The sequence below is a fragment of the Gavia stellata genome, chromosome Z (assembly GCF_030936135.1).
Source record: "Gavia stellata isolate bGavSte3 chromosome Z, bGavSte3.hap2, whole genome shotgun sequence".
Classification (NCBI taxonomy): Eukaryota; Metazoa; Chordata; class Aves; order Gaviiformes; family Gaviidae; genus Gavia; species Gavia stellata.
In genome coordinates, this window is record NC_082637.1 from 20,021,940 (window position 1) to 20,037,869 (window position 15,930).

The window sequence follows — 15,930 nt, forward strand, 5'->3', positions numbered from 1 at the left end:
TGCCCTTCCCACTGTACCATGCCATTCTTTGCTGAACCACATTCCCACACAGCAGTCACCATCCCCACTGCCTGGAGGAGGAACAAGGCTAACAGAGAAAAACAGGCAAAAATGGGCTGGTAGAATTAAACTGGCATGTAGGGTATGTGATCTGTAGCTATTGGCGAAGTTAGCTATGTGTTTGTGGGTAGGGGTGACTCAACTTCTTCCTTATTAGTGGTGCATCAGGCATGTTCTGTCTGGAGCAACTCTATTTTTGTGTAAATTTACCATACATATATCTTTTCTACATTCACTTTTTACTCCAGCTTGGCAGGCTGCATTCCTAGAACTTGCATTAAACATTCATGAAACCTTTTTTCAAGATTTTACCTGTCAGATACTTTTTTGTCTCTTGTGAGACAACTGTCACTGAGATACTGTTTCACTGATGAATTTGAACTCTTTCTTGGCTCATTTTTAACTGCGCAGTGATTTGCCATTTGAAAGTAGTCTGACAATAAGCAGAACCTAATCTCTATCAGTAAGAAGGGAGATAACCTGGTTGACTTTTTCGCCCTATCTCAGGGTCCTGATGAACACCAAGCATCCCAGAGCAGAGGTGTGTCCCAGATCGTGGTGAAGCCAACATACAGGCTGCTGCAGTGAGCTGCAGAACAAGAATGTTTGGGAATACATTCAAGGAGGCACTTAGTCACCTAATTCCCAAATTATGTACTTAAAATACCTTCATCAGCCACCACTCAATCCTGGAAGTGCCTAATTCCTTAACCACCTACCCTTTCAGGTTTATGTTCTTGGGCCTGTTTCAGGTGTGCTTTGCACCTCCCTCAAGGTTGCTCAGGTCTTTGTAGGGTCAAGCAGCTCATTGCTTAACGTGCATCTAAAACTCACCAGCACACGTCAACCGGACATTTCTCTGCCTGAGTTTCTTAGAGTTGTGTTGGTTATGCTAGAGGCCATCTAAAGGAAAACTAGACCTAGATTAAAGAGCACTTAGGCACCTGCAAAGTGAACTCTGACACACCTTTTTTTAAGTATTTGGTTCCTGAGTGTGGTGCCCAGAAACTGAAACCCTAAACCGGGTTCAATTTCCTATGATTGACCCTGCAGACCTTCCTCTGGGAGGAGAGTTCATGGCTCCAGAGGGTGAGTCCCAAGACTGACATGCCAAGGGTGAGACCCAAGACCTACCAGCTAAGCCTAGAACCTCTCTCTAGGAAATTCAAAATAAAAGGTGCATTTGAATTCACACTCAGCTGGAAATGCTGGTTATTTGTTTTGCTTTAGACTGTCTTTGAATTGAAGGTAGAAATAACATGAAGAAAAGTGAGCAGATGGCAAGACTTCTTTCTTCTCAGGAAGCAATCCGATCAACAGAGAGAACATGAACGACGACATGTCGGGGTGTGCAAGCTGTGCAGACCTGGGAGGGCCCATCCTGCTTCATGGATCCCAGGTGGATTTAAAGAGGGCCTGGGAACTTGCAGTCTGAAGGGAGTCTGGTTTAACACGCTGTTGAGATTGAGTAGCCACTGAGCATAGAGGGGTTTGAATCACATTTTCAGGCTACCCCCCCTCGCCTGCCTAAGTTGTGTTTTGTTTCTAACCATGGGCATCACAGGGAGTTGCTGAGGGAAGAAATAACCCATGGTTTTCTAGGTCCCTGCTTTAGGCCACTTTTTGGTCCTGAGTAGTTCTGTGTGACGGGTGAAGTGAACCTCGCGCATCACTGGTGGAGCGCCGGCAGCTGCTGCACGAGCACGTGGAGATGGACAGGGCGCGCCCGGCCCGCTGCGGCGTGATACAGACTTCTGTAGTGTCTGAAGCACCACATTTCTTTGGAGATTGGTTCTTCACAGGTGCTTGTATTCAGCAAACAGAAAAAGAAAAAAAATTATAATTCACAATAAATTATATTATAATAATTAATAATAAATAAAATCTTCTGTTGTATTAACTTTAATGGTATCAGGTTAGCTCCCACTCTTTCAGTCCTGAGAAAGAAAACACTTGTATACATTTTTCACTCCCTTCCTAATTCACCTTCTCCAAGATAAGTCTTGGGTTAAGACTTTGTAAAATCATCTCATAGGGTCCAGATAAAAGACCTATAAAATGAAGTAATTAGTATCAAAATTCTTATCAAGTAATTATTAGAACTGCCAAGTACAGTATGATAGCAACAAAACACCCAGTATTTCACATATGAAATATGGTGATCTTGCATTGTGCTAGCTCAGACAGTATTTCTGAAACCAGTGACCAAAGTTTCAAGTGTTTACAACAGAGAATTTCCTCTAAAGAGAAGGTTTTTAGTCTGCCTGAGGGTTAGTTCATATGTTTGAAATGTTCTTACCGAAGCAACAAATTCAGATGCACTGTTAGTTTGCCTGGTCACTGATGTTAGGAAGAACAAGCGATGGACATGCAGCAGAACATGAGGAGCTCTTCTCCATAGAGTTCTTCTGCTGCCACCACTCATTGGGGTGGAAATGAAATTCATAGACTGAACAAATCTATAGGACATTAGACGGTTTATTGGCCAGCAGGTCACGACCATTAGGAAATGAGACTGTATTAAGGTAAAACACAGACTGCAACAACAGTCTGCTTTCTCACTTTCTTCTAGATGTGTATTTTTTAAGATAGTAGAGGGTTGATTATGAGCACGTTTTGAATTGGACTCTATGGCTGTGTCAGTGCTTGCTGATCTGGGTGTCACTGAGCAACTTGCTAAGCCTGCTTTGCAAAAAGGGTTTGTTGTCCTCTCGGCAGCAGGTAACATCTCTCTTTTAAGGTTGGAAGAAAACAAATGATAGGAACACACTTGCTCAGCTCTTGAGCACATTTGTTTAGCAACATATGTTAGGAAAGTGGCATCCTTCACTAAAATAAAAATATTCAATTCATGTTGACAGCAGGATCTGCCAGCTATGGTTTGTTGGATGTTTATTACCCACATGGCAGTAGGCAGCAGATGCCTACATTTCTGTTACTGATGACTCCCTGAAAAAAAAACAGACAAAAAGGCTGAAATGGGATGATAATGTGCTGAAGCATCTCTTTACTCAGGTGGTAATTTCTTGTCTTAACTAGAATTCTAAACATCAGGCAACTTGTCAGTATACCTATACCGCCGATTCAGTGCTGAATTTTTAGGTCATTTTATTATTCTTTTCTGCTAATTGGTTTGCGACTGGCAGACTTTGAAGTAGTGTGTTTTTTCTTTTATCATACAAGCTGGAAAAGTGCCCAAAGCATATTAGCTCATCAGCCAGCCATTTGTACCTGCTGCTCACTGTCTGCTGCTGCTAAATATATGCTAATGATACTATCTGAATCTTGGGAGGACTGGGATGAATTTGTAAATTGTGCTCATGCAAGGAAAATGAATGCTACTTACAAAGGTGACAAAGAAAATAGCTGCTTTTAGATGAGATGAATCACCACATTACATATTACTCTGGGGTAATAAATGGAAGTATGTGGTTATATGGCAACTATAGCATGTGAGAAACCTTTCAAAGCCTTCTGAGATGGAATAAAGAGACAGTATCAGATTCATTATTTTTTAATAGACTTATGTTTAAATACATACAATTCTGTTATAATGTGGGTTTTTTAGAGGTCTTTCCACACACTGTGTACCAATTAGAAAACTGCAGCCTTTAAATATTTTATAAGGTTTTTTTTCTTTCTTTTGGTTATTAATTACAAGGGTCTTTTCAGCAACAGTGAGCAATGTTCGGCATGTCTGAAATGCTTATGTATTAAAAATATCCAAAGCAACAGAATAATATGAGACCAAATCAAGCCAATTTGAAATTCCAATGTGTAAAATACTCCAGCCTGTGTTAAATATGTTTGGTATGAAAGAACAATTTAAGCTAATTGTGAGTACAGCTGAAGTTTGAATTTGTTTTAATGTTTTTGAAAGATGATTAAGACATGGAAACAAGTGGCTGAAAACTTAGGTACTGCGTTTGACAAAGATGCAGGTAGGAGTTGGATGGAGGAGTAGAGGTGGGAATTATTTTTGAAAGCACTGCAGTTCCCCTTTCTTTGGTATTTCTGTGGTGCCAGGGCAGGCAATGCCCTTCCAAAGCGCTTTTTCCCACATTACCCTATCCCCCCAAACTAAAACAGCAACAGAAGAAGTGAAGAGAATTGGTCAGAGACACGGAGCAGGTATTTTGGCCATTCCCCCATGAAGTCAGCGATGAGCATCCCAGGGCACAGACGCTGCTCTCCCCTTGCCTGACCGCCAGGCTCCGCAACTCCCAGTGCCTGGCAGTGCCACAGGCTGGCCTGGGAGGCAGAGCCCAGGCTCGGGGGACTCCTGGGGGGGTCTGCAAATGAACTGTGCTGTCGTCCAGGCCCAGAGCTGGTGAACCGCTGGGAGCTGGGCTGGCACCGGGGAGAGGGTTGCCATCTCATGGGAAGGCCAGAAAACACAGCTCTAGTTTTCAAACCCTCTTCCCATCAAGTGTCCAAAACATGATGGGCCAGGCAAACAGATCGGACGATCTTGTAAAATCCTTTTCTCCAAAGTCTTAATACTTTCTGAATAAGCCATAGAATTTTCTTTCATATGATAAACCACTGGAATTAGAAACTTTTTTATTTGTCTTTGCTAGGGATGAAACAACATGAAAAGACCTTAAAATATTTATACTTAGCCACAAAAAAATACTTATCCAAAAGCAATGACCTAAAATATGTGCAGAAGGTGTGACTAAGAAATGCAAAGAACATCAAAAGGAGTAAACTTAGGACGGCAGGTTCTGCAGGGGGTATTGCAGTCCCCCAAACATCCCAGACCATGAAAGCACCACAACAGCTTGTGGTCATCTTAGCCCACAGTCATTGTGGCCATAGGAGCTGTGCTTAACTTCTTAGACACAGCACCGACTTTCACTGCAGGGGTTTTAGTACAACCCAGCAGCTTAAAAAGAAAAACTGACTTTTTCCAGTCCCTGCACACACATCACTGCTGGAAGATGACACTCTGTGAAGTGTTTCAAGTGCTGGGTGAATGTATTGCTATTAGAGAGTGCGTGTAGCAGCACAAGTATCTCCAGAGACAACATTTTGCTGTGTAACCCTGTAGCCCTGCAATGTAGTATTGCCTCCTAGCAAGAGGCCATGAATTCTGCAGTGAATTTGCAAGGCCTCAGGACTGACACTTGTCAGGCGTGCACTGTCTGAACACCTCTTGACCTGCCCACAGCTCTGTTTTATTTCGTTTAGCTGTGACTGATCTCTCTAATTGACCAGGTGTCTGGCTAATTTGTTCAACTTTTGTTTATCCTTGCATGGTACAACCATTGTTTTATATAGCTGGCAGTAGCAAAGCGGTGAGGCTATGTTGAACGAGATGTTTAAGACTGACACAATGAGGTAGGACAGAGAAATAGAGGCCTGGTATGACGGCAGAGGATTTGAGAAGTGGAAGCATAGGCTGTGTCGCAGAGGTGTACAGGGATGGGGCCATAAGACATGAGGCACAGGCTTGGCACTGGAGACAGTACATCAGGGGTCAGTTTTAGAAATATGGACCCGGAGCTGGACAAAACTGATTTTAGGGGTAAGAAAGAGAACAAAGAAATAATATCTAACATATATAAATGCTACCATATAAAGTAAATACATTTGTAACATGGAGCTGTAGACCAGCAAAGAAAAAGAAAGGTATAAAACTGTGTTGGCAAACATAAATAAATGATCGCAAGTGCATCTCAGGGGAGGAAGAAAAGTCCAGCACCATGAACATCGCATTCCCCCCAGTGAGGGACTCCAGAGCCTGATGGTCGACACTGTTGTCCTCTCCAGCAGTCCAAAGCTCCTAAAGGCCCAGAAAAGCAGTGGAAGGGGTTCTTGAATTAGACTGTTAAGATTTACATTATAGTTACAATAAAGTCTTGGCTTTATATATATATATGACATGCTTCCTCTTTGCCCACAAAGAAGATTTTGAGTGTAACGGTGTGTTATTTCCCACACAGAGGGAAAAAAAATGTTTATTGGCATCCCAGGAGTGCGTAAGCCAAGGCAGACAAGCCCTCCGAGTTCAGTGACGCAGTACCGACACCAACTGTGTGCCTACACTGGGGCTAGCATGCTTTAAAAGCAATTTGCCAGGTCAAATTTTTGTTTCCCAAATTCATTTGCAGACACTGTTTCCTGAAGAAACAAGAAGTTTCCAGTCATGAGCCACCCTGGAAAGCCATGGCTATTGCTCAGTTTGGGGGCTGTGGGGTGACGCCCTGCCTCTTCCCGAGTCCTGCTGGCCCCACCCCTGACCAAGGTCTGCATGTCTGATCTCTCTGGGTCATCCCCACTGCTGGCCATCGGCCCTGGCCCATACCAGAATAAAAGTCTCGGAGGAAAAAAAGATATTTAACTTCAATCATGTGGACTGGGGAGTGGGAGGTAAGCAGGCATGATAATAACCATGTCAATCCCTGCCCACAGGAATGCGAGGACAGGGATTTAACAGCCATGGGAGCCACCTGGCCTTGAGCTCAGAAGACAACATGTTTTGTCTCTTCACTGTTTCTGCCTTGAGAGCTGTTATCCACATCAGTACCCCAAGGTAAAAATACGACTTTCTTACCAGTAAATGGTAATGATGCTGAAGTCGTGCCGGGGTCACCGAAAGGAAATTTTGGCCATGTCTGAAAGACTTGCACTTCCATTTGGGAAATTATGTGTTTATATATTAAACTGAGTTCAACTGTGAAAAATACTACTGTGCAGCTGTAAACATCAGAGGACCAGAGCGCTGCTTGAAATGTCAGGGAACAGTGGAAAAATCCTTACAGCTTTGGCAGAAGGAGATGGATGTGGGAAGAGAGGTTTTCATTACAGATACCATCTGATGGTAGGTTTACCAGGAAATAACTGTATATTTATATTTTTGAAGGCAGGTTTCCAGTCTAATAATACTACTACTGCTGTCCACTGAGAGTTGCTGTGCCTGTGAGTGCCACATGCTGAATGACTTGCCATAAAGGAAGAACTGTGCTACCACACAAAGTGAGGGCTTTGCTCAGATGGATGAGATCGGCTTGCTGTAGGTACGTGAATGTGAGCGTGCACACGGGTAGTGGGTGCAGAACAGGCTTGCTGTGAAATAAGCCCTAATTTTTTATTGCCTTTTCTGTTGCCTGAAATATCAGGGCCATGATTGCAAGTTACAAATGCCTGTATAGTTACGTATGCATCCATACATTCACATCTGTTCTCTCTACTTTGAAAACAGCTACTCATGCAAGATAAACTCTTGTGCATAGTAACTGCAACCATCAGATGTGCCCTATTCTGACTACTGACTGCTCCCCATGAAATAACCTACTGCACAGCCACTGCACAAGTCAAGTTTTCTTTTTGATTTCCTCCAAATATGCACATAGTTTAAATTTTGTACTGATATGCAGTTTCCTAGATTCAGAAGTTAGTTACACCAACCTATACACTTGCCATATGTTCTATACACAGCACTTTGAGAAAGTACCAGAATTAACTGTAATGGTTTCCAAATCTGCATTGATTGTAGTGGGTTTTGATGTAGCTCTCAAAAAAACCCGACTTGCATTAGGATTTGATGCAAAGGACTAGAATACATGCCATCTAGCCTGAAATGTGTGATTTGCATCTATATTAACTTTAGAAAGGTTTACTCTCTGAATTTTTTTTCTCTGGGACAAAGGAGAACTCAAGTCTATCCTGCTGAATTAGCAGTAATTAGATTAAACAATGCAATATTAAATGTAGTATTATCCTTTTTTGGGATTTAAATGAGGAGATTAAGAATAAAATAAGAGCTATTTCCTGGCATTATTCCTAATATAACAAATCTTTTCTGTTTTGGCTGATGTGGATGTATTTTTTATTCCTTACCCAAACAGCCCTCTAAATCCGCCTTTATTTAGGTCCTGTTATTGATTTCCTAACCTAGACAGGTAAGTGAAGTTATAATTGGGTTGAAATTTATGTTTTAATTAAGACATACATAACCGAGCTAAAAATGATATCTCCTCTGTCCTTCTTGCCAATCTAATTCAAGGCAACTGGTGTGAATGGCTTCCATGTATTTCCATTAGATTTGAAAGATTCCGTCTCACACCTTAAGTTTTAAAGCCCTAGTGCGGTTATTGTTGTGATGGTCTAAGACTAAGACAAGCAGTATTCGTAAATGTAGCAACTAACAGTTGAAGAAAAGAAACTGAACAACAATTCATAAGGTTTGGGATATGCAAAATCATTTTCAGCTACCTCTTCAGGACATAGTGTAGGGAGTTGCACACCCAAAAGTGCACGTGTTTTTCTCCAGTTGCATTACTTACTCTGATAAAAGATTTCACCTCTTCCTTCCTTGTATTTCAAAGGTGGTTGCACACCTGGTGAATTTTTCAAGGACGATTACTTAAAAGGTATCCATTAGTAAGAAAATTCTGTGTTCCTATTAGGTGAAAAAATAAGTATTTGAATCTCAGCTAAAACAGAACAGAATTTGTTCTGAACCAAAGACGAGCCGGGGTTGACACCACATGGTAACACTAAGTAAATCTTATATGGAATAGGATGCTGGATTGAGATGTTGATATGCGAATCCATAAAGCCACAACTGAGATGTATGGGGGTATGAAGAATGGTGTGATGAAAACAGATTACACCTTACAATTCCACTTCATTGCACTGCTGAGTCAGCCTGACTTTCAAGTCATAAAAGTCTGTACTAGCCAGATATCTGAGTGGATATCAAGGAGATGAGGCTTCAGTAGTGACATGGCACAAGTGCATAAGCAGAGTTTCTTTAAAAACAGCAGCTTTTCAGGGACAAATACACGTCTGAAGTGTAGTTTCTTGGATTGGAGGCAGTCCAAAAAAAATTGGGATGTTCCTTCAATAATGCAGAAATCTCAGGCTCTGCTCAATGAGCCTGATTTTGCTCTGTCTGTAAGTCACTGTAAGAAGGGAGTAAGTCTGCTCCTGGTAAGGGAATCGAGTCTGGGGTCAGACTCACATGAGCTAACTCCAGCTCCAGCAGAGTAGCTGTGGATGGAGCACAGCATTATAACTGATGGAAAAATACAAATGACAATTTGTAAGTTGTAACTAATGATTCCACATGCTTCCTATTGCACAGACCCCATTCCTCACATCATTGTTAAAATTATTAATAGGCATCTTAATAGAGGAAGTGGAGGCTGGCATTCAGAGCAAGAGAGGGAGGTCCCTTCAGAGGCTGAGCTGGCCGCGCTGTGCTGCCTTGCTCTCCACCTCCTCACCAAAGCTAGTGTAAGAAAGCTGCCAGATATGTTTAATTGCTAATTTACTAAGTGAAATGTTTTATATTGATACTTTCATCAAGAATGTACACTTCCAATATTTGTTCCTCTCAAAATAACTGTTTCTTGGAAACATCTGTGGTTGCTATAAGTAGAACAAATGCATCAAGACAGATACAGCAAACTAAGGCAGAGCTTAAGGTGTGTGATGCTTTTAGGTGTAAACTGTGCTGACAACTAAAATGCGTTCTTTTTCATGACTAAATTAAAAAAAAAAAAAGTGTGAGGTCTTCTCTAGTATTGCAATGAATGTACTGGGAACATTTTAGTGGAGCTTGAATCTTGCAGGGACTAGCAGATATTCTGTACAAGCTGACCAGTTTCCTGCATTAATAGGCTGGCTGCTGTCCAAACTGCGCCTCCTCTATGAAAATAGACACAGTTTTAAAGAGATTACTCAGCAAATTCTTCATTTTTCACAATGAAATAAACAATATAGTCAAGAAATACCTTCTTTGCAGGGTTTGCCTAACAATAGCAGACAAGAGAGTATGAGGTAAAATGATACTCACAGACACCAGTAATAACTAAGCTGTGTTCCTGAAAAAAATATACAATTATTTCAGAAGACTTTATATTTTGTGTGTTGGATACTAACAGTGCTCTAACTTTTAGCCCCAAATAAAGAGAAAACCCTGAAGAGTTTTGTTGTTTATGGAACGTGGATTTGACTTTATATCCTGCATTGAGAATCTACGCATGATTTGGAAAGGGACTGCAGGGGCGGAGGAGGAAAGTGAGGAAAGAAACAGGATAAAAAAAGATTCAGAGAGAGACATTATTCAAAACCACATTCAAGGACACAGCCATAGTACATGACTAGGTACGAACTGGCTGATGAAAGTTCATTGCTCCATAGTGCCTGTTAAGAAATCACATTTTATTCCTGCCAGAAGTTACTTACTTCCCACAAGGATATTTTTCCTTAAAGTTTTTTCTCACTTTATAATCACTGAAATAAGAAGAGATGAAAATAAAGGAGGAACCTTCCCTTCTTGAGGTGTCTGGCAATGTCTCTGAAACCAAAATAGTTAAATGCTCAGAAGCCTTGGAGGAAATAAGAATCTGAACCTGAAATTTTCAGATGGAAGTTCCCTAACCAAAACCCAAATCTGAATGCTTCTTGAATTTTGCACACTTGAAAACCTACTTTGAATCTTTAATAATGTGTTTGAGGATCACTTAAATTAGATGTGCAAAAATATCATAGTGCTTGGCTGTGTTGTGCATTAAAGAAGGTGCTAGAGGGAATAATTTTCTATAAAGGCAGGTAAATTTTTCTATGTCTTCTTACATTAGGCAATTGTTTGTTTTCTCCCTCATTAGCAAAGTCCAATTTCGCTTTACAGAACAAATTAATGCCTGTCCAACACATAGTTGTACCATTTTAGGTAACCCCTGCATTAAATCTGAAAGATAAAAATTAGGAAAGTGACCTAGTATTTACAGCTAATTGCAAACACATTCATTATAGATTTTAAAACCTGATATTTGCTCTATAAAGTCATAGTGCCAGTGCTGAAGTTATTACTGGAAAACTAGATACTTTGGCGTGTATTTTTAAGAGACATTACTAAATCAAAACAGCTCCAGCCAAACTTGGACTCTGCATTCAACGGCATTTTGATGTGCTCAGGTTGGCATAAGAAGAAATCCTTTTGGACGCTTCCAGTGTTAGCTGGGGGAAATGAAAACTGTATGCTAAATGCAAAAATCTCTGCCCTTGCAGGCGGAGATGCTCTCTTAACTCTTCTCGTCCTGCTCCTTTCCCCATGTAAAGCAGCCAGATGTCAGAGGGGGAACAAGATGCTCCCGCGTCGTATGACAGCGATCTTTCTACAAAGGGAATGAGCCAACAACTTTAATATGAGCTGAAACGTGTTGCATCATGGGGTAAGGTGCATTACCGTGCAGGTGGAAGGGCATGGGGGCGGCCATGGGGTGCCAGGACATGCAGCAGGGAAGGAGAGCGGCCCTTCTTCTGGGCTGGGCCATGGGCAGAAAAGAAGTAGGTCAGTCTGACCCACCAGTGACAACCTGGTTTCAAATCAGGCAAGCTGGAGTTGAGCAGATTTGCAGGTCAGCATGGAGGTTGCCTGGCTTACGGGAACCCCTGGTCAAAGCGGTGCCAGACATGCAATTTTTCCCTGCTGACAGCAGCATTCCTCTCCCCGCGGGGAGCAGCGGCTGGAAAGGGGATGCTGGATGGGGCAGCCAGGGCTTGGAGGCAGCGCAGTCCTGCAGAGACGGCTGGCGGGTGCCTTTGGCACACGCGCTTGCACAATCCAGCTGCCAGGTGTCGAAGTGTTTCTGAGCTGTTTACAGAGTTGGTCGAAGCCATTCGAAGAGAAGCAGGGTGAGGCTGCACCGGCTTCACAAAAAAGAGCTAGTACAGTTGTCTGTTTCTTTAGCATAGAACTAATAAATATGAAGAAAAAACAATTTCTTTCCTTAGGAACAGTTTCTTGGTTTTAACAATCAATAAGAGAAATGGACTTGCAGTATAAGACAGGCCAGAGTTTTCTAGCTCATGCTCCAGCAAGCCACAAAAGCCTGATGCACAGTATGGATTTGTATCCCAGACTATGTCCCAGAGAAATAAAAGTTAAAGATGCTTTCTGAATTTTCTATCAAAGATAAAATATGCTTTCATTGCCTCTAAGTGCAACTGAAGTGAAATAAATTAATATGCAGTAGCTACAGGTCCTTTGATTTGGACCCATCAGGGAGATAGCGCCATAAGGAAGAGTTAATGTCTATACTCTGTTGGTTTGGTTATAATCATAGCTCCAAATGATGGGAATTTTAATATATTTTCATACATCTTATTTACATTTTGGAACATGAAGGGTGAAATTGAGTATGTGGAAAATTATATTGCATATAACTTGAGAGATAGGTACGGTTAGATTTCCAAGTGTAGATGAGAGCAATTTCAAGATTGAGGTTGAATAAATGAACAGAAAAAAGCAAATGCCAAGCCACTCAACTGCACATTAAATTCCAACAGGGCCTTTTATGGAAGTACAAGAGTAGGGGGTCACATCTAACGTGGACCTGGGCAGGGAGATGAGTAGAAACAGGCTTTAACATCTGCAAGACAATTCGATTGACTTAGGAGCCAGAGCAGTCCTGCTCGGGCTTGTACTACAGAAGCAACCACATTGCCCCTTACACATAAGTACTTGTTTCGTCTCAATTAACAAATGCCTCACACCTTGAACTATGCCTAGTTAATCTGCATAGAGAATGCAGATTTATACAGTACGACACTGCAAAGCGAGCATGTGTGCTTCGGGCCTTAATAGCTCCACTACTTTTTATGATTTCCTTTGGCCATGTACCTCCCACAGTATCCACAGTGAAAAAGCTCCTCTGCTCGGAGCGGTGCTCCCCCCAGCATCAGAGAAGGAGAAGGAAGCAAACAAGTGAATTTAGTTTCTGCCTTTTCCTTGCTGTGTCCCCATGACCAAGTCAAGCAACCTCAACCTTTAAAGATGCAATTTGTTGCCCTCTATCCAGAACACCTCATCCGGCAGAAGTAGAGTGAATAGTTGCAGGCTGGGTTACTGACCTGAGTCAGCTCTCTGACAGGTCAGAGGAACCCCCTTGCAGGCCTGAGGAGGGTGGCACACAGGTAGAAACGCCTCTTAGAAATACCTCTCCTTAGCAAACCACAGCTTCTTCGCAGCCCCAAGCAGCCAGCAAGTTTTCATTCTTGCTGTCTGAATTGCTTCTTCAATCTTTGGCTCACTGCTGCATGACAACACTCTGCCAAGCACCTGAAATTTCTGCCATAATCAGTTCTATTTGAGATTACCATTATTTTCCAAATTATGGTTTCTATGTCTGTATCTTATTCCCAGAGCCCTGTGCAGTACCTGTAGAAAACTATGACATGCTAAGTGCTAAACTTGGCCAAGAAATAAGTTTACTCCAAGTGACATCAATATAGATCAGGCATAGTCAGGACTTACCTAAGTCCATCCTATCTGAATGCCAAAACCAATATATGCTTGCCTAGATGAGGAATATGCAGAACTCCTTTAAAAGTTTAGAAGATCCCAGCCATTCATAAGCACTTGATTCCTTGAAAATATGAATGCAGAACAAAGACTACACTGGAAATTAATACTCTTAGAAATGTATACGGCAAAGACAGAACTAAATGCTTAGGGACATGGTTTACTGATGGACTTGGCAGTGCTGGGTTAATGTTTGGACTTGATGATCGTAAAGGTCCTTTCCATCCTTACTGATTCCATTCTAGTCTAGTCTAGTCTAGTCTACACTGGTCTAGTCTAAATATCTTCACCACAACTATCTCAAAACAGCTTTAATGTGCTGAGGACATGAAAAAGTCAAGACAGTCTTGACACTAACACTTCTGCCAGAGATGAGTGATGGAAGAAATGAGGAAGCCCAGTATATTGGAGCGAGTTAATTTATTTCCAGGCTTGGAATAAACTGGAGCTTAACATCTTTATGAGTAGCTGGCTGTTGGCAACCAGCATAAAGCTGATACACAAGACTGCCCTAGGATCAAATCTCACATACAAATGCTATGTCATTAAAGCAGCTCAGCAGACCCAATGCATATCGGATTGTATCTATAGAGCAAGAATGCAGGTAGTATTTCCCTGGCTCTTCTTTAGTGTATTTAACACTGATTAAATCCTGCCTATGGTAGGCAAACAGACACAGCTAAGCAAAGAGCTGTCACAGTCCCTCTGAAACCACTAAAATTTTTCTGGCTGGCCAGCCTAGGTAACATAATATCTGGCATGAGAAAGCATCCATCATATACACAAAGATCAGGCGTGCGCTGCTCAGAGACAGATAGAATCCATCCCCCTGCAGACTGTGAAAGTCCTTTTTCGACAATAATTGGTCGAGATGAGATCACTTAGCTGACAGTGCATCAGACCAGATGAACGGTGACCTAACAGCGGTCTCCTGTGCCACCCCTGCTGCCAGCTCAGCAGGTGCAGATGCAGCAGGAACACTCTAAGGAGTGGTGGTGGGGGGGGCACATCTGGAGCTCATGGGTCCAGCTGCAGGGCTGTGGGGCAACACATCGGTAGGCTGCAGGTCTGCCCCCTACCTCCAGGCAGGGAGTGGGATGCTGCTGACTCAGGGATCCACAGGCAGCTCTGGGGGCTTAGCTGGGGTTTGTCGTCTAAATCTCACTGCATTTGTTTTGCCCACACAGCAAGGCAGCAATAAATCACCATAGCATAAATGATGAGCCATGAATCCATCCTGTTTCTGTACCCTGCCTCACAAGGTGGGGCAGGAGAAAGGACGTGATGGGAGGGCACGGTCACAGGTATGCAAATGGCTTGGCAAGGGCACAGAGAGCAAACACACTCACCAGTGTGCACCAAGGCTGTCCCAGTGATGGGGAGGGTCAGCTGGTAACAACACCGCTCCCAGAGTGTAGCCAAGGATCAAGCAAAACCCCGATGTTCCATCTAATTCATACTCATTTAAAGAATGTTTCAGTGTGATTTTGGCCATGAATGCAATAAGCTGAATTTTGAGGAAGGACACTGTAAACCGAATCTTTTAAAGGACTTTATTGGTCAGGTTTTTATAATAGCACCCAGAAGAGATATTAAATACAGAATTAAACACAGATTATTCAAAAGAAGTTTGGCCAGTGATCAATAAAGACTATCAGTTAACTTTAAACAAAGGCTGATTTATACAATTGTTAGCATGGCTTGTGCAATGCTCCAGACAAATGAATAGAAGTCATAATACAGCTGCCTTTTAAATCCATGCCCTAGATAGAAGACAGACACAGGGGATTTTGTGATTTGATCATGCAGAAGAATAGTCAGCTTTTGGCAATTGGATGATATGTTGTTGATTATGTGCACAATTTGTTGAATGTTTGAGGTGTCCAGGGAGGGGAGAGTTTCCAAGTCATTTAGAATATATATTGAACTGCTATTAGAGAAAATACACAGAAGAAGCAAGACCAGTGAAAAGAGCACAAACAAGAAGCCATCCTGATGAGGAATCTGGACTTTCAGTTTCAGAGCAGATCAAAAGTGCTTGTGCCCTATCAAATGAGACTCTAGAGAGAGATTTTAAAAGATGTGGGACACAGATTTGTTTCTCTGGAGCCACCTCTAGCACAGAAAAGGCCTGCAAGTATATTTAGGATGTAACTTCACTCTTTCTTACACAATCAGACACAGTACTCCATCGCATAAACCCAGATGTGCAGTGCAGTGGTACCTTTTCCCTTCCCAAGGCAACCCTGTTCATCTTGGATAATCCACCTCTACACACCTGAGTATACCTGAAGATTTAACTGCTCTTTGAGGCTACTAAAAGCTACAGCAGCTGCCAAAAGCACCCAGGAAGGCTGCTGCAACAGAGGCCCCTACAGCTTCCATACACCCAACCATCCTCCCCTGTGCGAGGGCATGGTGTGTGAGGATGGGGAGTGGGAAAGGGGAGGGCTCTTGTGCGAGTTACACCACCACCACAGCAGCTCTGTAGCACCAGTGGGGAGGTACACAGCTGCCCGAAAGCAAACTTGGAAACCTGGGCAGAAAAA